This window comes from Lineus longissimus, chromosome 5 (genome assembly GCF_910592395.1).
Source record: "Lineus longissimus chromosome 5, tnLinLong1.2, whole genome shotgun sequence".
Lineage (NCBI taxonomy): Eukaryota > Metazoa > Nemertea > Pilidiophora > Heteronemertea > Lineidae > Lineus > Lineus longissimus.
Window position 1 is genome coordinate 22,673,458 of NC_088312.1, and position 22,667 is coordinate 22,696,124.

The 22,667-nt window shown below is 38.9% G+C and overlaps 1 protein-coding gene across 1 annotated transcript in view; it reads right to left on the reverse strand.

The window, feature by feature from the left end:
* The window catches only part of LOC135487911 (cubilin-like), a 154,948-nt gene that overhangs the window by 51,567 nt on the left and 80,714 nt on the right, over window positions 1-22,667 (reverse strand). The window contains exon 3 of the mRNA XM_064772148.1: window positions 585-697. The gene's annotated coding sequence lies outside the window, so the exon portion shown is untranslated. The remainder of the gene's footprint in view (window positions 1-584; window positions 698-22,667) is intronic.

Here is a 22,667-nt window from a genome sequence, read left to right on the forward strand (position 1 = left end):
ATACAAAACATATGAAAAGAAGATATTACCTGCCTGGTATGAGAAGGTCTGTCTATCTACAATTCCCGAATAGGCCCCAGTGCCTGCGCCAGAGAAAGCAAAACCAAGTGAGGCAGTAGACTTAGTCACCTTTGGCTAATAACCCTCACCGGGTCCAACTCCTTAGGCATACATCAAAAAGCTCACAAAGGCAATGGCAGACGAAGAATCCCGTTGGAGTTAACAAGTGTTAGAGTCAATATCTACAACTGACACCACAGATCTGTCTCATTTCCAAGTGACAATGACCATATCACGCTTTGGTCCCGAAGGGCTGTCTGACCATCGCTACAAATTGTCACATCAGACAGGTAACTGTATCAAGATCTTAGACACAGGCTTCCATTTGTCTTATGGTGAGCTGGACGAGCTCAATCAACTTTTCAGTCGCCAAAGCCTTCCATCAATGCTGTCGTAAGTTGTGGCCAACGCCTTCAGCGCAGGCTCCTTATTCAGCTTTAATAGGTAGTCACTTTATTGACCAGCATCACCTCCCTTGACCATAACTGCCGACTGGGAAAAGTAAAAAGAAGAAATTGCCTCACCTTATTGCAAGTTAACGAGTATTATCCCAAGGTTACATGAACTGGTTCCGGGGTTGACTCATTCTCTAATTCTACATGCCATCATACGGCCACAAAGTTTTTGGCACACAAAACTGCAAGAAGAAAAAAGAAAACTCACGTTATCATACCGCCAAATTGTCGTTAGATCACAAAACTGCAAAAAGTACAAAAGAAAATTCCTGTTTTTACATATGGCTGAAAAGTTGTCAAAACACAGATTCAGCGAAACGCAAAAGAATATTTGCCTTAGTGTGTTTTCTTATGAGATTGACAAATAGTTTGAAGCAGATAGAGGATAATGGCACGGGCACTGAAATGGACATTAGCAAGGGCAATCCATGGGAAAAGCTGCAAATAACGTAAACATTGAAATTGCTTTTTTTCTGTACCTGTAGTCCCTAAGTCTTGACCAACAATCTTCTCATTTTGCTACAGCTTGTCACAATAAAAATACATCTCAAGATTATCATCATTGATTTAGAATCAGTCGTTCTAAACTGATCCGAATTAAATCTTTTCACTGCAGGCAGGGATCATTTCATAACAGATCTTATCTCAAACCTATGTTTCGTCCCTGATTATCGGAAATAATATCGGAAATCGACAATTTTAATCAAAAATTAGAAATTTCAATTTACGCTATGGGACCAAGGGTAAATTCTATTTCTTTCATGCAAAGTTTTTATGTCGCGTGCGTTCCTGTGGTTGGGTGCTGCAAAAACCTTCCAATGTCCATTTCCCAAACAGATTTTTTTGTACTATAGCCGATGTCAAATGATGGGGAGGGGAGGGGGGGGGGGTATGTCTTATTACCGATGATATTTTCTGGGTTGCACCTATGGCTGTCCTTTAAGAACATATAGCAATATCTTTTTACAGTAATGGAAACATCATTTTACAACCAGACAGACAGAGAAATCTTTAAATGCAGATCACGGGATGTATCTACCTTATCCCTACTCGAGTAAATTTTTTATTGCTGTATTTACTTCATCATTTAGAAAAATATATCACAGATTATTGCCATGTAAACTTTTTGCGTCAGTGGACATCTGCCTTTTAATGCGATCATAGACTAACAAATCGTTTGATACAGAAGGCCTTGGAGGAGAGATCAACTTTTTTCTCCTAAGAGGTTTTTTTTTCGCATTAATGTCTTTCATTTCGAAGCTCCAGGATATATCACAGTTCCTAGTCTAATGCACTTTTTTGCGGTAATGGACAATTGCCGTAGACAACCAAATTGGTAATCGCACAAGGCCTGGAGAAGGGCCATGTACTTCTTTACCCAAAACCGAAGGTAGTATGTTTGGCTGCATCTGTGTCTGTCACAGAGGCAGTCAAGATCATACCTCAATTCTTTGTCTTTTTAATGTCATGGCAGCTGCCATTTTTATGAGGTCATGGACAATGCAGAAGGCCTATTAAGGGGCCATCAGTCAGTCACGACACACTTTCCCATCATTTATCATGAAGAACGACCAGATCATACCACAGATCATACCACAATTCTCTTTTCACAGTTGTGACATCTGCGTTTTTTATGTGGTCATAGACTGCCCAGTCTCTTAATGCAAAAAGCTTATTAAGGGGCGATCTGTTAGCTTCCATGCACTTTCCCATCACATCTCTCAAGCAATGCACATCACCATAATCCAACGTATCAATTGCCTTATATGGACTCAACTTAATGAGTGAAAAGGTCTCGCTGTGAAAGTTTGCGTTAGATTAGTTAGGTTTCCACGCCACTCCTTAAAACTTGCTTAATGCATGCATGGCCGATCTTGGCTTTTAGCTACCATCTTAGAAAGTAGGCCTGGCAGCAACCATTACCAAAATGCATTACCAGTATCCATCAGCGTACTCACTGTAAACCCCCTTAGTTTTGCTGCCCTAAACGTTCATAAAAACCTCCTCTCTAGGTTTCGCGACCACTTATTTTCACGAACACATGCGTTTTCCAATGATAAAACCAATTAGTTAAACCTTCTCGTACCCCTGAAGATTGCCGTGCTTGTATTCCCTCTCATGAAATTGTGAAAATGTTAGGCTCACAAAAATAAAGGGTTGGCGGTATTCTGCAGTTGTCGAAATGTTCAGAAAATGTTGTGGGTGGGGATGAAAGGAGTGTACCAATGAAGGTCTCAGACAGTTTTAGTGAGCTTGATTACTTGCCCTATGCTTATGCAGTGATGTCAAAACTGGCGCCCGTGGTACCTGGCCAAAGTAACCCATTGCTGCGCAGGCCACTTTCGAATAAAATGATCCTGCACACTATGATGATAGAAAAGATGGCAGACGATGCATTCAACTCGTCCAAATATTTTTTTTACTTGTTTTTTTTCTGCTCAAAATGATGAAACATTATCAGCCCCAAAAATATTTTGGCTTTCAAAATTTTTCAGAATTTTGAACTTATGATAAAATTCAACAATTTTGGTGGGAAAACCTTATCATGCCTTTTCCCCCTGATTTTCAACTTCACTAACGCGACCACTCCGGTAACGCGACCATTCAACCTCGGTCCCATGCGTGGTCGTGTTACCGGGGTTCCACTGTAGTAACATATTCCCTACATTGAAAAAACCCCAGACTTTGAAGCCTGAGAAGTTGGCCATATTCGAGGGGCCAACCATAGTCAACAAAGCAAAAAAGCCCACACACCGAACAATGAAAGTTAGAAATGAGATCTCTGAATGCTTCAACATCAAAGGGGAACAACCTGGTTAAACCAGGGGAGGAAGAAGAACCTAGGAGCGGTGGAGGGATAAAATGGGGGCAAGGGAATGAAATGAACCCCTTGTGCAAACAGATTCCAGGGACCAATCTTTGGGAGTAAGCTGAACGAAAGGATATGACGAACACAAAGGGTTGTTCTCAAGGGCAGAGAGCTTGGGTATCAAAGCCACGGTTGTCTGAGGGAACAGAATTATTCCAGGGACCAAAATGGGGGAAAGCCGTATGAAAAGATGTGTCTATCTGACACCGAGGTTCGAAGAGACGCTTGTTCTCAAGGCTTCTCCAGAGAGCTCCGGTATCTAAGCTCCCTGGTTTTGCCTGTTGCACAACTGGTGATTGATAACTGCTTTTTCCGAAACCTATCTGGAACAATTTCATCACTGACGCCTCCTGTGGACCTATTTCTCTAAGGGAATGCTTTAGAAGTGCTCAGACCTTTGACACTGTGGCTTCGCCGCGCTATCACTAACAATACCTTCGAAACTTTAAAAAAGGAGACACAGCCCATGTCCAGGGCACAGTAACCAACACAATGACATCGAAATACATAAGAAATATCATATCTGGTGTTCGTCTACTTTGTCATGGCCTAGAATGGAGCCCTGGAGCCCTGAAGGGAGGCTACCGAGAGCCAGGGTGTAGAAATCTCCCTTTCTTCTTTGTTATCCTTGGACCAGTTCTCCAAGTCACCCTCCTCATTCTAGACTTTTTCACAGAGATATCTACAGTAATATAATGTCTGTCACTTTTTATGTTGGCGACATCGCAGGATTCTTCATCGGAATGTGAAAAAACAAACAAGCACAAGGAACCAAGTAGGATACAACAAGGATAAAACCTGATGAGGTCAGATCAAATCTAATAGTGTTCTAATTTTCTTTGGGTATTTGGAAACTTATCGGTTCTCACTGGGGGGGGGGGGGGGGGGGGGGGGGGGTGTTCAGATTCAAAGTGGACCATCTGTTGAGCTGGTCTTCTCGGGTCTAGTCCAAATGAATTTGCATCCCCATCGATCGGTCCGTAGGCAATTGCTTCAAATAAAAACTATCTTACATTATACCACTCAGACAATCACAATCACATCTCGGCGGAACCCCAAACCACCTCGATTGTAGCGTGTTGCGTAAACTAGTACACTGGAATGTAACTCCAACGTGGATGATCCGATTGAATCGGATATGGTTTTCAGCAGTGTATGTAAACTGCATAAACATATAAGCTGCCAAGTGTAACTCTGTTAGAGGGTGAAAACACTGAGACGGGATAGTGCCAATTTAGTCAGAATGACATTTCAAAAGCCTTACGAGGCCAATCAGTTGAGACAAATTCTTGGAAATGTTTTGTACTTCTTCAAAACAAACTTCTAACTTCAACATGAATTTTATATACATGTACTGGTAATATGACACCATGATTTTACGTAAGAACAAATTGCCCAGACTCAGATTTCAGTATAAAATATTGATGCATGAAAGAACATCACAACGTACATGGTACTATCACACTCACCACAATGTTTTGCAAATCTTGAAAACAAAGATCTTTGAAAAATGTTTGTTTTCACAATCTTATTTTCGCTGATTACTAATTTCTTTCCTTTTGTCGAACTACATGTATAGATTATTTTCTGCTATTTGCATTTTCGAGGTTTTGAGGTAATGATCTACAAAATCCGTGAAAATAAATTACCGGCCAAAAATAGGTCGTTCACAGTAGGCAGGACACCAACCATTATTATTTGGTGGTAGACAAAATTCCACAATTGCTGCTGATATTCAATGGTTAGTGCATTGAATCTGAAATGATTAGTATTCACTTATTAGCCTTGCATCGCAAAAATGAAATGGTCACGAACATTACCTAGCACACACTAGTGCCAATAACGTGGTAAGGAAAAAATGTCTTCAGTTCAATGTGAGGTTTCACAATGACAATGGTACGTCAACGGGTTAAAAGTATGGGACAACAATAAGTCGTCTAGCAACCCACAAGTTGCACGAGAAACGAAATGTCAGAGCTGTTAGCAAAAGAAGCACTGCCATTTAACTGGAAGTATTTCAATTTAATGCGTTTCAATTACAAGATTGGCTGCCACACTTTAAAAGTCTCTACCACAGGTTGAAAGGACGCCGTGCAGCAAGCAGTCAAAGGTAGAAGCACCTCAAAGGCTTAAAAAGGTCAGGGATAGCCCTGATGGAGATGCCAAGTGCGAAAAAATCTAAATTTATAGTGTGCGCTTTTCTTTAGGCGTTGCATCAATGAGATATTTCATTAACCTTAAAAGGATTGGGCACGTGCAGTCCCTTGGATGAACCTTGCTTGACAAAGAGTATCCCACTTATGACGTATTTAGAGAATTCCCCATTCAGAATATATGGGGAATTCTCGTATATGACCTTTGAGAACTTGTGAATGACGACTGATGGTCATTTCTGAGCACACTTTTATAGTGGTAACATTTCTAGCACTTCATCTCAATGATGCTGTCCTCCCCCTCATTTTTATATTTGATGCGTAAAATGCCTAAAGAAGGGAATGAAATTTCCATCTACCTTATTTGCAGTAAATTTGAAATCGAAAACATACATCCCAGCATTAATATTAGACTTGTGTCTCAATTTATAAAAGTAGCGAATGATGCAGACCAGCCATTTTTTGCCCACATGCCCACAGAAGGGAGCAAATTCCCCCAGAAATAGACATCCTTCTCCTAATATTAGACAGACACCTCATCCAACGGATATGGAAAGGGTCCAAAGAAGGAAATAGTAAAACTGCCTTTGTACCTGTAGGAAAAGCCTAAATTATAATTAGACGAATTCCTCATCTACAAAAACTTGAGGAGCCACATAGCCTAGTGGTCAATACTGCTGGTTTATGAGTTTATGCGGCGGTATGAGTTTGGAGTCATCGAGAAAAGGGGGACACACTGTCACCGACCGTTAAGAACCTTGTAACATACCAGTCGAACTTACAACCATGTCGTCCCCACAGGAAGGTGGGACCACATTTCCTGCAATGCGAGATCAAATTCAGAAACCTTCCCATTCAGGTTAACTTGAAGAGGTGTGAAAAGGCAACATTTTGTCATAGACGCCATGGAACCAGTATTTTTCAACTTGATTCCAGTGGGGGTGTGACTGGGAGATAAGCGCCTCCAAGTCGAGGATGACGGAGGCAGGGATATCCTTTCAGATAGCCTGATGTGACGTTCATATTAACGAGGATTTCTTCAATTCCCTTTCATGAATTTGATTTTTTGGGGTATTTTTGATCAAATTTTCAGCGGCTTTATGTTACACATGAATGAAATACACAATATAGGAAGTGACTACTTGGCAAGCCCGGCTTACCAAACAGCGACTTTTTCTTGTTCTGAATGGAGAGCCGAACTCATTGATATTAAAGTAAAGTCTCCAGCTCGCCAAACAGGGTAGATTTTTTACCTGTTTGGCAAGCCCGGCTGGCCGAACAGGGTGGCTTTTTAGTGCTGTTTGGCAAGCGGCTCTCCAAACAGGACAAAAAAAGATGCCTGTTCGGCGAGCGGCTTGCCAAATAGACCCGGTGTAGAAGTTTAAAATGTCCTAGGATAAAATGTCCGGGAACAAAGGATTCTATTATGCGCTTCAATCTCTGAGCTATTGACTGTCAGGGTCTCTATAGAACCATATTGCAGAATACAATAGGGCCGGACACTTTTTCCAGGGGGGACACTTTTTACTTTTACACCGGCCTACAATATAATGCTTGAGAACAGACATCAAGCTCACAGGCTAACAAACAATCCCGAGTCAGACTTAACCAATCAAACTAAAGTTTGATCTCTTTTTCAGTTGTTTGACAATCTCGTATCCTGATCAAGACCAGATGAAATCAAGACCCTTCCAACATACAGCTAGGTGACGTCAACAAACTAAAACAAGAAAGCTACTAAGTACATAATACTTGGAAATGAACAAACCTAGTCTTATTAGGATAGCTTTATGGATAAGTAACAATATCAAAATGGCATAGGAAATTGTCAAGATCAACTATTTGGTGGCTAAAGGGCTCAAATAAAAATGCTAAAGGGCAAAGTGAACTAGTGGGTCATACTTAAGAAGATTCTGAATTGGTCCAAATATATTCATAAGCTGCCCTACTCAACAGGAGATTTGTAACTGGACTGATTTTGACGCAAATCTCTGCTCAGATGTAGGAGCATTCATGACGGTTTACAAAGTAAAGGGCTTTACTGAGAAGAGATTTTATATTGCGCTCTATCTGTAAATATAAAGGTTTTTCATTGGCATTTATGCCATTTTATGTCATTTATGTCATTTTCTCATCTAGGACAAACGCTGAAGAAACGGTCTGAAAATACAATATTTGTCAAAATATGGAATATAATTGATATTTTTACTTCTGTCTATCATATGTTTGTACACTAACTTAACAGCAACAACACCACTCACAGCATCACTGGGTTTGAAAGTTAAGAGATTGGATGAGCTGTGTTTATAAAACCAATATTGCCACCAGTCTCCGAGGTAATCATAAAAGTCTGATGATACAGGGAAGGACCATGTAGTTCTTATTTAAAAGGTAAATAACTGCTCACATGTTAACTGTTTACTAAGAAATGACTGAGTGCGCTAATGATAAGGCTTGGGATAGGCCACATCAAACTTGTGACACACACATCGATGTACTTCAAAGATGAGGGTGTGTGAGGTGTATGCGTCATTAATGCACGCTGAAATGACAAGTGCTTTGATAAGTTTATTTCATGCAAAAGATAGGATGAGCATAACAGGGGTAGGTCAACACCTTGGAGGGGTAATTCGTTCATGATTACTGATGGTCAAAGAAAGTAGAAACACAATGCCGTATTGCAATTTTATGATGCATACGCATTTCCTGAAACTTGCTATATTCAGTATTTGTATATCTTTCTAGACAACGGCATTGTCAAAGTAAACAATTACATTTAGTACGTATTTACAAAATTTGAAATTTTCAGATTCAATTACAAATTTCAAATATCTAACAAGTGGTAAAAGACTTTAAGCAGTCTGAAAATTAGTGGACACTGCATGTGTCATTAGCACTAGCGAGCAAAGAAGCAAAAATCTTTGTGATGCATAAATGACCCTTTTAACACTTTTCTGCGTCTGCTCAAACAGGGTAGGGCTGACATCCAAAGGTCAGGACGTTAACTTTTCTGGTTAATTCTGTGGCCCTGGGAGCTGGTTATGTGCTTATGCCAAGCAACGTGACAAAAATCCCTGTGATGTCGCCATGTAGAGCCCTGGATAAAAGCTGCCATGAAAGTCTAGCAAAAGTGGGAGGATTAACACACCTAGATTTTACAAAGCTCAGCCGAGGGGATCGACGAAAAACGTCTTGGCATGTCATATTACTAATCTGCATAATTGTTTGACGTCAGAAGTGACCTACCGAGATATTCATGTATGAATGAAATACAAAGCAGTCGACAAAGGTGAACTTTGTGGTCAAACAATATTGACCTTTAATCACTTTCATTGACGTTTTGCGAAAATACGATTTTCTCTACTCGGCTGCCCAATTATGGTTTTTGTGATGTCAGGAGGTACTCCAAATTAGTTTAACAACACTCCTACTAGTTTTTCCCGACATCTTGAAAGGGATGCGTACGTTGATGATATTCATTCATATTTTGGTCCATTCAGGAACATGACTGGGTCATTGTGACTCAACAATCAGCCCTAATTTGGCTTTTTATTCTGGTAACTTCCAGGAAGTATATTTGGATAGGTAGTACGCGCTCCTAAAAGTCATTGATGTAATAGCATTTAAAAAAAAGCAGTGCTTCTTTTGTCCTTGGCAAGAAAGCAGACGTGAGTTTCTGTCATGTAAACAAACGTTTCCATTCAGTATCAACAGAACATGCATAGATTTTCTGACTTTCTTAAATTTCACAGGTTTGTACTCAAATTAATGCAGCTATTAAGTTTAAGCTCAGACCCCCCTTCCCAGGCGGCGAGTGAGTTACTGGCGATTATTTGCTATGTCCCTAAGTTTATCTTGTTACCAGCGAGTGGTTCCAAACAATAGCAATCTTTATATAATAGTGAATTACTAGCGAGTGGTTTCAAACAATAGTAATCTTTATAAGAGTGAATGTTGTATTAGTGTTGAGAATACCGTCAGTGAGGGGGGGGGGGGGCTGCAAAATACTGCTGTGATGCTATCTAAATAGCTGTCTCAAATGATGATACTTTTTTTCTCAGTCCATCCAAAGTCAGTAATGGAGAATGCCTGAATTTGGACAGATGTCTCAAATTATGATGACTTTTTGGCAATCCAAATCGAAAGATAACTGATTTTGGACAGCATTCCAAATTCAGGGGAGGGAGAATGTCTGAATTTGGACAGATGTTTCAAATTATATCACTTTTTTTTAAAGTTCGTCCAAATTAAACGTTATCCTTCGAGCGCAGATGTCCTTGAGAGGCAACGACAGGTACTACTTCCTAAATACCTCATTACAGAAAGACAGAGGCAGGCACTGGTTCCCATCAGGCCTCATTAAGGAGTCTTTCGCCTTTGATTCAAAGGTAATACTAGTGATATCAGCCCTCCACGCAAAAGAGCCAAACCACATATACGAGGTAATGGGTGATATGAATAAAGAGAAGTAAATGCTTTTATCTAAAACTCCATGTACATTTACACTTGGCCTTTCTGTACAAAATTGAAGTAAAAGCATTTGCTAGCCTTTATTCATATCACCCAATATCATGGATAGAGAATGGCCATTATAGCCATTATCTGATATGAAATAATCACACTAGGATTATTGGTCAACACATCAGTTTATGACGTGGCTTTGTCCATGGGCCACATGAGATTATAACGTCTACATCCTTTCAACATTTAACGTGTTTACTTATAATCATACAATTACGTATTTCTGATGCAATCATTTTTGATTCACAAATAGTTACTGAGTACAAAGACAGGTTTTTTTAAAGATTGTTGTGAACCAGGATTGAATTGAGAGGGCTAAATGTCCAATCCTCTCATAAACAACCACAAATATACTATTTTTTTAAATATACGTCATGAAAACCCAACATATACCGGAAAACACAGCTCAGAGTAGAAAATGAAAACAATCTTCATTTGATTCAGTCCACAAAGAAATGTATGCGATTTTTTAGGTTAAGATCTATTTGGTATTAATAACAGGTGACCCTGGCACGTCAACAGTTTCATTACGGAAACATTTGACCAGCGTCACTCATGTTTACAAAGAAGCACATAATCGTCATAAAGGTGGGAAAAAGTGATACTAATACACTTTTTTTCCAATGCATAAACAAATAACTGCCGCTTATAATACTGATGATTACAGGTGACAATTTTTTTTTCTCGCACGGAGAAACATGAAAACATGATCAGAATATGTAGCGATTAGGGACAGGATTCTATTGTGATCTTCCTTTGCGCGCTCGCGAGCTGCCCCTAATTAGTAGCACCTGCAGCACATGATCGATGAACCCTGGTTCTTTAATGAAAGCTGGTCTCTGAACAGGACATGAGATGTGCGTAATACTTTTACAGACAAAAGCGATGGTGTTGCGTAACAAAGAATAAATAAAAGAATAGCTCCATTACACTTGTACAAGTTAGGCCCTACCCTTTTGACCAGGTGAAGGGATCATCGGTAAACTTTTTAAATGAAACTTTGCAGCTCCTTTAGTTCCTCTTAAAAGTTTCAGAGGATATGATTGTCAAAGAATATTTGACAACTCTCCTAAAGTTGAAAAGTGCGCTATATAAATTAGAGATAATATAAATGTCTTTGATTAGAAACCTGCCACTGGAACATAAAGAAGATGGCCCCACCCTCAATTTGACAAAAGATGAACGTAATATGAGTAGGCCCGGTCTAAATGATTCATATTGATTAATACTCATCCAATCACGTCATAAATGTACGAAGACGACACCCATTAGCGGTCCAGGGTACCCGGTAAAAATGATCAATTTCACTCTAAAGCCTTAAGGAAAACAAAAAATCTAAATTGTGCGAAGCATGTGCAAATCTGGTAACATTATGACACGAGAAATTATCCTAATGAAATCTGTAATGACGTCACATTAGAAAAACTTTTTTCAATGTTCCTCAATTTTTCTGAGAGATGGGCGAACTGTGGGCGCTAAATTGAATGCGATTGGGTAATTCCGCTTTTTTCAAAGATATTACAATATTTATTAATACAAGTAGCAAAGTGGTGTTTGAAACATGGGAGGCTGGTCTCTCTTGAAAACGAAGAACAGATTTCCACCCCTGAAACTGGCATTCACTCCGCTTCGGAAATAGTTCTAATTGATTAAGAATTCTAGCCCAATTGGTGGTGCAAATGGTCAACCTTTTATATCAAAGCTCACCGATCAAATATACATGTACCTTCCCCAAAAAGAGCACTCATTTTCTTTAAGTAAAATAAGAAAAGTGACACATCAAAGACAACATCGACTTTTCATCAAACCTTCGTGTCATAATCTTTCAAGTGCCAAACTTCATTCTCTAAACTGTTCACAGCTTGAAGAGGATTGAAGTCAAACAACTCCTCACAGTAAAATTTGATAGGTGTAGGCTCAAATTATGTTGTTAGTTGAAGTTCAAGTGGAAATTAAGTCAGTACGTCATTGTCATTATACACATAGCGATAAAACACCCACTTAGGTTAACTTAGCCTACAGATACGGAGTAGTTAACCGACTTGATTGAAAGTTAAAGGTTATAATGAAAGGTAATGAAATATCATGAGATGAAACTTGAAGTAAAGGTAACTAACTGAATTGATAACGTTTGACAATGTTGTCATAGGTTGATGAAAAGGCTTCGTCCTTAAGAGAAGCTTGCACTTTCAGGTCCAAGAAAGCTCTGATCACAGGACAGTCGAGTGCTGCGTGACACACCGGGCCTGGAAGCATGCTTTTACGGCTCTGCGAGGGCCGTAATCGTGCTTTGAATGATTACGGATTGTCTCGTGTAGAATGACCAAGAGGGGTTCGTTGTTGTAACGCTGACAAAATGATCATCGGTGTCATATCTAATTCAAAAGATATCAGAGCATCTGGTTTATCAGTTGGACAAAAAGTTTAGTCAGACTTGCAAAAGGATCAACAACTTCATTTAGCAAAATATTACGTCATTCATCACATTAAGATCTGACCCCAGATGTATTTCAGACCACAATACGTGTTGACAAGGAATTGGCGTGTGTCACCAACAACAACTATCGGGAATATTCCTATCGACGATGTCTTATTAACTGTGTGACTCATTATGTACCGAGCTTATCAAGAGCTGTTATTGAGATTCTAATACTGCATCAGTCAAAATACCACGTCCCCCGTCACGTAAGGACTGGACACCAGAAGTGGACAGAATCAGTATTGTCCACAACAATCAGGTTTTATGTATTGTGTCACTCAGGCTGCACTGCACTAACCGAGACGTCAAAAAACAGGTGGTTTGTCGAGATTTGCAAAGTTCAACAACTACACCAGCCAAAACACTACGTCACCAGAAATCACTCGTTTATATTAATTATCAAGAATATTGAAAAGGAATCCAAATTTGTCCAAGTCACAATCATGAGGTATATTCCACAACATATGACATTTGATGGACAGAGCGACTCAAAAACCACTGGATGACCAAGACAAGTTGTCAAAAACAAGTGGAAAAAGGTTTATTTTGACCGATGTATAAAATCAGCTAAACACTGCGTTATACACTTTGGAAATCCAAGAAATATATACTTCACAGATCTGAGACCGCTTGAATAATGACATCCGGCAAACATGTGCATAATAGCAAGGGAGTTTAGCTCGAATATTCAGAAATGGTCTTTGATCGATGAAGCTGGAGTATTTCTTCACTACAGAAAGTAATGAGGCATCTGTTAGTGTCTTCAGTTAGTATCGACTGAGAGTCGACCGTCAGCCCGGGAAGGGGTACAGGAGTCCCCCTGACCACTGGGATACAGGAATCACCCTGACCACTGGGATACAGGAATCCCCCTGACCACTGGGATACAGGAATCCCCCTGACCACTGGGGTACAGGAATCCCCCTGACCACTGGGGTACAGGAATCCCCCTGACCACTGCGGTACAGGAATCCCCCTGACCACTGGGGTACAGGAATCCCCCTGACCACTGCGGTACAGGAATCCCCCTGACCACTGGGGTACAGGAATCCCCCTGACCACTGCGGTACAGGAATCCCCCTGACCACTGGGGTACAGGAATCCCCCTGACCACTGGGGTACAGGAATCCCCCTGACCACTGGGGTACAGGAATCCCCCTGACCACTGGGGTACAGGAATCCCCCTGACCACTGGGGTACAGGAGTCTCCCTGACCACTGCAGGAAGAGAACAATTGTTGAAAATTTATCCTGCAACACCCTACTTTGGTTGAAACAGGGATGGTAAAAATCAACTAATAGCAAATACTTTTAATGTGAGAACTTAAACCACTTTCGAAAACAATCTCGTGGTTACAAAAACCACCTTCGAAGCTGACAAGCCTCTCTAATATCCTGGGCTTCTTCCACCAGAAGAATCGTCAAAACCTCAAAACTGATGACTCACTCGCACCATTCGGCCCACAGCGATGCCAAGATGCCACCGGTAGTAGTATTTCGATATAATATCACCCTAATTCTCTGTATTCCGTTCTTTCAAACGAAGGGCAGAGCCCGCCTACATTATCTGCACCCATATTCTTGAGTAAAATCTTCCAGACAATACTCATATTGTAACAATTTGCTCGGAACCACATAACCACCTTATGACGTCTTAAAGTTTTTGTCTTGCTCATACCCGGTATGAATAATATCTTACCGATTCGACAAATAAGTCATCTATTGTCTCAGTGGAAGTCCAGCCCACAAAATCCCATCAGCAGTACCTATGTCTTGAAGTGTTTTCAAACAATTAACTGAGAACTACCTTACCACACAATGACGTCACCTTGCCTGACTTGAGCCCTAGATAACGCTACCATGGATATCAAATCAACAAATAACCCATATATCATTTCAATGGAAGACAATCCCTAATTGTACCAACATGTTTTCACCATCTTACGGGAAAACATAATTTTCATGCATATGACGTCATCACGCTGTCTGAAACTTTTTGATAATTTTCTGTTCAGCCAATCAGCGTATGAGGATTATTTTCAATTGCTCTGCAACACCCACACCAAATGCCTTAATTTTGAACATCACAATAGCCACCATAGCCATAAGGATGATCAGTTTTCAGGCTTTTCCTTCCATATTTTATAAACCCTCTATCTTTTCAATCGAAGTTACTTTCAACAAATTATGACATCATTGATCAATTTTAAGGCTTAGCTTATCACACTTCAATAGAATTGTACATTTATATCAAAACTAACAATATCAATATCACGGACCAATCATCCAGCAAGCGATCATATAGGCCATTCAAGTTCGCTGCTGTTTTGCCTGTTTTCCAGGCTAGCCCACATCATATCGGCACGTACTGTTTTCATCACCAACAGGGAATACCTAATCGTCTTACATATGACATCATCATGTGTCTCAAACTTGTTTACAATCGTCTTTGGCTAATTAGCTAATGAGTTCAAGTAAGAAGGCCAATCGAGTTTGCTGCATCTTTGCGTTTTCAGGGCTAGCACCGACATATATTAGCGTGTTTACATCATCAAACTGAACATCTAATTGCCTTACATATGACATATCTATTATATTGTCAGCCTCATTTACTTTTTCTGCTAATAAGCTTACAAATGTTGTTCGATTTCTGTCATATCGCTGCATTAAACTTATTTTTTTCAAATCAGGATGATGATCATTTTAGGGACTTTACCTGTGACGTTCGTAATAAGCCTTTTATCATTCCGATCGAATTCCAACAGTCTCGCTCTAACTGAACCCATTGCAAGTCATAATAATCATATGATACTGAGTTTGTCAATCAGGCTGCTTTTTAGCCTTCTTTTCAAGTTTTCCAGCCCACATGTACCAATGAGCCAGGCGGACACTTAACCTAAATTAATTGTCATTGTCATCACAACTTCTAAGCCTTAGAGTGCGGATATCCTTTCAGCATATTGCATATTGCCACCTACATAAATTTTCCTAGAACTCAGCAGGCCTTTGAATCATTTCGAAACAAGAACGATACAAAGGCCTGATTAGAGAGGATGAGTAACTGTAGGTTGATAGACAATACAAACGAATTCTGCACCCTTTTCTGCACCTTTTTTCTAGGGCGAGGTGACACCTCTTCTTTATTAGTTTGTCATCTGGGTGCCCAGCTTATTAGGTTTTGTAAAATAAGCGATCTTTTGTTTCGATAACAACTATCCACCCACTATATGGAACTAAGGATTTATCTCGTGTTCGTTTAGCTCAGGAACATAGAATCACCTGATGACTGCAGCCATGTTTTGTTTATTTCACCTGTTTCACCCCAGATACTTTTTAAATTGGCAATTTTAAAAAGTGCCAAATTTTACGCAGGTGTTTAACTTCCACACAGCTCACAAATATCAAGTTTTGTCAAACATAACTGAAACAATGTCACCCCAAATACTTCAAACTGCCACAATTTTAGGTATGGAATTTTCGCAAATTTCAGAAACAACCAAAATTAGCCAACATTTTATTTTTAATTTGAAAAACAGAAAGGAACTTCGTAATTCGCCGTAATTCGCCAAGGCACGAACATTTGGCGGTGTTCAGTATGGATACTGACAGAAACTCATTTTGCCGCTGATGAAAGCTAATTATCGTTAGCTGTCTAAGTGATGTCAAGGCTATGTTTTTTACACTTATTAAACCCCAAATCTCGAAATTTGGGTTCAAGTGATGATGCAATGTATGTGATCTAATTACCTCTCACCTTTTATACCCGAGGGCCTGGTTGTCAATAACGCTCTAATTACCTGAACTTGGCGTTAGTCCATTAGACTTAACGTCACCTTGTGACAAAACTTGTTTGAAACAACGGGCCCTGGAAGTCTCTGATAAATTATTTTTCATTTCAATCTTTCACAAAGCATCTTTTTCGAACATGATTTGAAAGAAACATCAGCCTTATCTGGAAAAAATGTTTCCATCATATTTTGTGAAATAAGCTGTCTTTTGTTTTAACACCATTAAGTAGTCATGCTTGTTTCCCGGAGCTCGTATCCTTGGTTGGCTGGGAAACACAATGATCCAATGACGTCTTCTACGATATCGTCATATGCACTGATTCACCCTGATATATATCGCCAAAGAATGAAACTACTTAGGCTAATCAACTAATCTAGAGTTTTCAATTCTGAACACTGTCAATGCTTCCCTCAACTTGAGTGTTAAATCTCATCAATTTGAGCCAATTTTCATTACAATTTGAAAGAAATGTTGCCCTTTTCTTGAAAAAACAAAAGTTCTTACGGCACTTCCAGACCATGTCTGCTTTCTTCATAACCTGAACTTGTTAAGCAAATGATTGAAGAACGATTTCTACCAATCGCATAATACGGCTTCCCCAATTCACACAAGAAGCATTATTGAGTGGTAAGGAATAACATCCTTACCACTCAATAACATCCAGAAATTCAGAACCTCATATATAGGAGCCTTCTAGATTTTCAAAAGCGATTATTCTCCCACATTATAAAATAGAGGGAAACCTACCATCAGATGGCAGAAATCACCAAATTTGCCAAATGTCGTCATCAAATCATTGCCTAGATGCGTTACAAATGTGGAGGCTCGTACAGCGTAAGTAATGCTCAAGTTACCAATTTCAGCGGTGTTCATTTCAAAAGCAGTTCATCCCACGAAAACATATAATATATGAAAGCACTTTGCAGGAATTCCCGAATTTTGCAAAGACGTCATTTGATTTTGGCCAGGTGCCGAATCTGGAGGCTACGAAACTCGGAAGTAAACAACTTGTTTTTCTAGTCTTGTAAGAAAATAGGGAGGCAGTTTCTGTAGACCTCTACAATTTCAAAAGCGCTCATCAACCCACGATACATATGAAAGACGGAATACGTTTGAAGGAATCACAAGATTATCTGACGATTTTGTGGTTAGTCTCTAGGTGTGGGAAGTCCTAGGCCTCATTTGTAATTGGTGGCTACTGCGAATCATTGTCAAAATTACTTGTGTTTCAGGCACGTCCAGCACAAAATCAACCACCAATTACGACGTATGTTTTAGGCCTAAACAAGGGGACGCATATTTTATCATATTTCTTCATTTTAAAAATACGCCTTTTTCCATGATAGAGTAAAGCCTTTCTCGGAATGTGGGAATCACCAAATTTTCCAATGACGTCATAAAGGCGTCAGTAGATATGCCATGAATGTGGGGCGGCTTTTTTCATTGGTAAACAACTAACATGATAAACAACAGCTAATTCCGGCCTAACAGAGATATAAGAGAATTTAGGTATTACAAGGCTTCTAAGATATCAAAAGCAGATTAATTTCTTCCCCACAACAACATTGGAATAGGAACCCCCTCAACGTGTGGGGAATCACTAATTTTTCAAATAACGTCATCAGCGTGTCACTGGGTGCGGGATTCCGTCTGTCGCTCTTGAGGACATACATTGGTTTCCGGTCCAGGCAGAGATATCACAGAATGCAGATAAAATATTTTAAAAGTGGTTCAAAGGTGCACCCCTTGAGGTTTTCAAGGAAAAGAAAAACCATTTGAGGCATGTTCACAAGCTCCAAAACATTCTGGGTTTCATCATCATCATCATCATATTGCAGGTTTTATTACCGTTTTCCGGTTTTTCACCGCACATTTCTCTGAAAAACTTCCTTGGGGTGGATTTGAGTTGACTGAAAAACCCCAAACGGGTTTCAAAAGTTCAAAAACACTTATCACCAAATTAATGATCAATATAACTTGATGATCATAACACTCATTCCAAAATATTCGACTTTTTGAAAGAGGATTAACTTAAGGACTTTCGATAAACAGCCCTCAGAATTTTACCATGTCCTTATATGGTCAAACCAAAAATAGAATCGTGCCATCAAATGTCTAGTCCTCAAATGTCTGTAAAAAGCTAACATTGTTACTACTTGAGGGATCTCAGAAACTAATAGCCAATATTATGGCAAATCTTCTGTTAAGTGTTTTTCAAAATGGCATAAGTCAGATAAAAAGAAGACTACAAAGGGAATTGAGATATTCACCAAGAATGCTCCTTGGTATAAAATATACGATTACGTCAACAAAAATTGAATTTAGATTTGGTTACGTCATCGATAAATTGTGGGAAAGTTCAGAGGTCATGATTCTATACTTGGTGATTCGTATGTCGAGATACTCTTTATTCGTTTATCTTGTCTTTTCAATCAAGACCACCATTGGTGATTTAAAGGAACAAACGAACACACTTTTTGCAGTCTATTTCAGTTATCCTTGACTGTTCTCCTGTGTGCATCCATGCACCCGATGTATAACAAATGTACAAGAAGTTTTGATCAACTAGGCATGGACGGAATCAAGTCTACCCTTCACCTCAGTAGTAATGTGATTGGTAGAAACAGCGAATTTGATGGCGGATTTTGATGTTAAAGAATCCTGTTGATGCAGACATGATTTCTGTACGAGAGATAATCTGATCCAGATCATCGTAAAAAACAGATTTTCTAAAGATTCACAAAAGTATCCTGTTCTATTACGTCAAATAGCTAAATATGGCCCAACCCTTAAAAAACCATACATGTATGGAAGAAATTTTTTTAAAGTCTTCAAAAATATGAATCCCGAGATCCAATGTCCATATTTGTATGATGCTATTCTCTAACCAGATTAGATAAAATTCGAGGATGATGAGATTTGATTTTTGATCCCTTTGGAGGAAAAGGTGTATTTGTCCTAAAAGTACAAAATATCCTTAGGTTTAAGCATCTACATATTAACCCTTTCGCCGCTGAGTGCTTTAGATTTTCTAACTGCTGTAAACTGGAAACAACCTGGATTAAAGTATTAAGTTTGGGGAAAAATAGCCCCCCCCAAAAAAAAAATTCCGAACCAGTCTTATCAGCAACGCCAGGAATTCCTTTCATGTAGAGGCCATTCCCATTACGTCATCCAGTCCGAAAACAGGAGTTTTTCCCAATGTCATTCTCACATTCCTTCGCGGCGTATTCTTTCATACTTGCAGCTCGATATCAACCATAGTTTTTTGGTGTGATCTCCTACGCATATCGCATTCTGCTTCCTTTGTGCCGAGTTTTCGTATCTTGACTTATCCAATTTTCTGTCTATTTCGACTTTGTGCATTTCTATAAAGATTGGAACTTTTATTGAAATCACTAAGAGTTCCGTACCACAAAGAACTCTATTTTCACTGGTCTTAGAGCGGTTGATTAATTACAACAAAATGGAAACAAATACCGAGCTTGAACAATACATGGCGATCGGTCAACTAGATGTCTGAATAACCCATTATAAATACAGTTGAATAACCCATTATCAATACAGTTGAATAACCCATTATCAATACAGTTGAATAACCCATTATCAATACAGTTGAATAACCCATTATCAATACAGTTGAACCACCCATTATCAATACAGTTGAATAACCCATTATCAATACAGTTGAATAACCCATTATCAATGCAGTTGAATAACCCATTATCAATACAGTTAAATAACCCATTATCAATGCAGTTGAATAACCCATTATCAATACAGTTGAATAACCCATTATCAATACAGTTGAACAACCCATTATCAATACTGTTGAATAACCCATTATCAATACAGTTGAACAACCCATTATCAATACCGTTGAATAACCCATTATCAATACAGTTGAACATGCTGAATAGACCATGTGCATAGTTCGAATTGAATATTCAGAAACGGTATTTGAAGTTTCTAGGCCTTGTACGAACTGAGACGTTACTAGGCCTAGTCTGAAAGATACACTTATTCTAACTTTAAAGTTTCTAGGTACCATTATTACTGCGACAGGTAACATGAAATGAAAACGCCTACACAAAGTTGATGAAAATCTATAAATATCATACATGCACTGTACGTGCTCTCCAAATTATATCAGAGAGGAAATACCACAGTTCAAATCTAAAACACGGCGTATTTGTGTATTGATCACGACAATGGTAATATGATACATACCATGCCGCATTGCGACATCGCGACATCATTTGATCCTTCGAAAGAAAATCGGAAACTAATACATTAAACAATGGATCTCTCAGATGTCAAGGTGCTTAACGTTTCCTTGAGACTTCCCAGTCATCATCAACGATGCTTTAGAACTTCGTAGATGTAAACACTGTAGCGAATTCGTTGGCACTTTATTTTAAGGGGGACAAATTTAGAAGGGATTATCGCGAAGATACGTAGGACGGTAGCGGTAATGTTGCCTTTCGGAACAAAATAGGAAGCCATTAAAGATACTGCATTATAAACATGATGAAAAGTCATCGTAAACAACTTATTCATAATGTGTCTATGAAAATTACTTAACTTGTTTTGCCATTATAAATAACAGTCGGAAAGTGAAGAAACATCATCAGCCCCAAAAATGTTTGGCTTTGAAAGTTTTTCAGAATTTTGAACTTATGTCTTTATGAAAAAATTCAAATCTGAAGGATGAAAAAATTTCTAGGTGAAAGTATTTTTTCACTTGTTTTTTTTCTGCTCAAAATGAAGAAACATCATCAGCCCCAAAAAGATAATTTTCAAATCATCTCTGAACAGGTATGAAAGGGCCAAGGTTAAGAAGAGTCAGTTAAGGAACGTACAATAAGAAAAGAAATGTACAATTAATATATGACTCATCCACCATTCCCTGATGAATTGATTGTTCGGCATGACAAATATCACAAATGTGTCAGTGGGGTAATGAATTTCACCTGGCAGTATGTAAATGAATTGATGAAATATGAAGGAAGAAGAGGATAATTAATCAACAACTGGCCTAGGCCTGAAATGCTCCAATAATCATGAAAGGACAGCAGTCTTTTAATAACAAATACCACCCACAAGTTTTTCAGGGTAAGAAATTAGTAATATGATGTTTGTATCTGTTGCGATGGTAATGTTCATATCAGTAAGTGTTACGAATGGTGTTTGCCTCTCAACTCCTCTGTCTTCCCTGGTAACCTTGGGAAATGTTAGTGGGAAGTTGGCAGAGGTGCAATGGTGCTTTTGCGGAGGCAAGTTTGTATAGTGTAAGTTAATGCACTGATAGATTAGGCATCGATATGGTGAAACGATCGAGGCTGGGCCTGGTTCTTCAAAACAAGTTATTTCACTAACTTCATGTAAATTTTTAACTTGGCTTTATCTGTTTCATCTAAGCCCATTTGATTGAACACTAAACATAAGTACGGGTCCATTCTTTTGGCATCGATCTAAACTTACAAATGCTACAATGCTGAACATTAAAGGTCATAAAATATTGATTTTAGGATTCGATACCTAAAGCTACAAAAACTAAAAGGTATACGCCTGCGTTATATCGGAATCTCCTTTTCTATATATATATATAGACAAACACGATGCTAGGAATAACATGATTAAAGCTATCATATCTAAATTTGGTGCAAACTGCTCCAAATACGTTGGCTGATGATGCTATTTTTAGTACAAGTTGTGCTATTTTTAGTAACATGTAACTATGTATGTACATAAATTACTTAATATAGCAAAAAAGACTAACAATATGTCTTTCATCATGGAAATGATAGCTTCCTATTCCTGTTATCATGCACTGAGTTTCTTCTTTGGCAGCAGAGATTATCATTGTTTGACCCCCTCAATGACTTACTGTCTGAAGAAGAATGCTTTTGCAGTGATTTCCATTACCTTATTGCAGAATGTAACCCGCCCTGTATGCAGAGATTATGCACGTCACAGCCTATTGAATAACTGATGATACGGAGACGGAAATGGACAAAGCAAGCCATATGTCATTTCTAAAAAACTTCTTTATTGATGGCCAAAGAAGAAAGCTTATGAATGACCATTTATCACCTTAATAGCAGACTGATATAACAGAGGTGCAATGTTACATACAACAAACCTGGCCATCTTCTGCTGACAGAAATTAACAAAAGGGACAAACACAGTTTCTTTCAAATATATATTAGGTGAAAAACCTGCAATTGACACTTCTTGATTATGTGCAAAAATGAGTAAATGGCAAATGCTATGGTGAAATCGACAATGGAGATAATAGATTTGTAGAGGGAGATTACAAGGCTTTACAGGAGATTACAG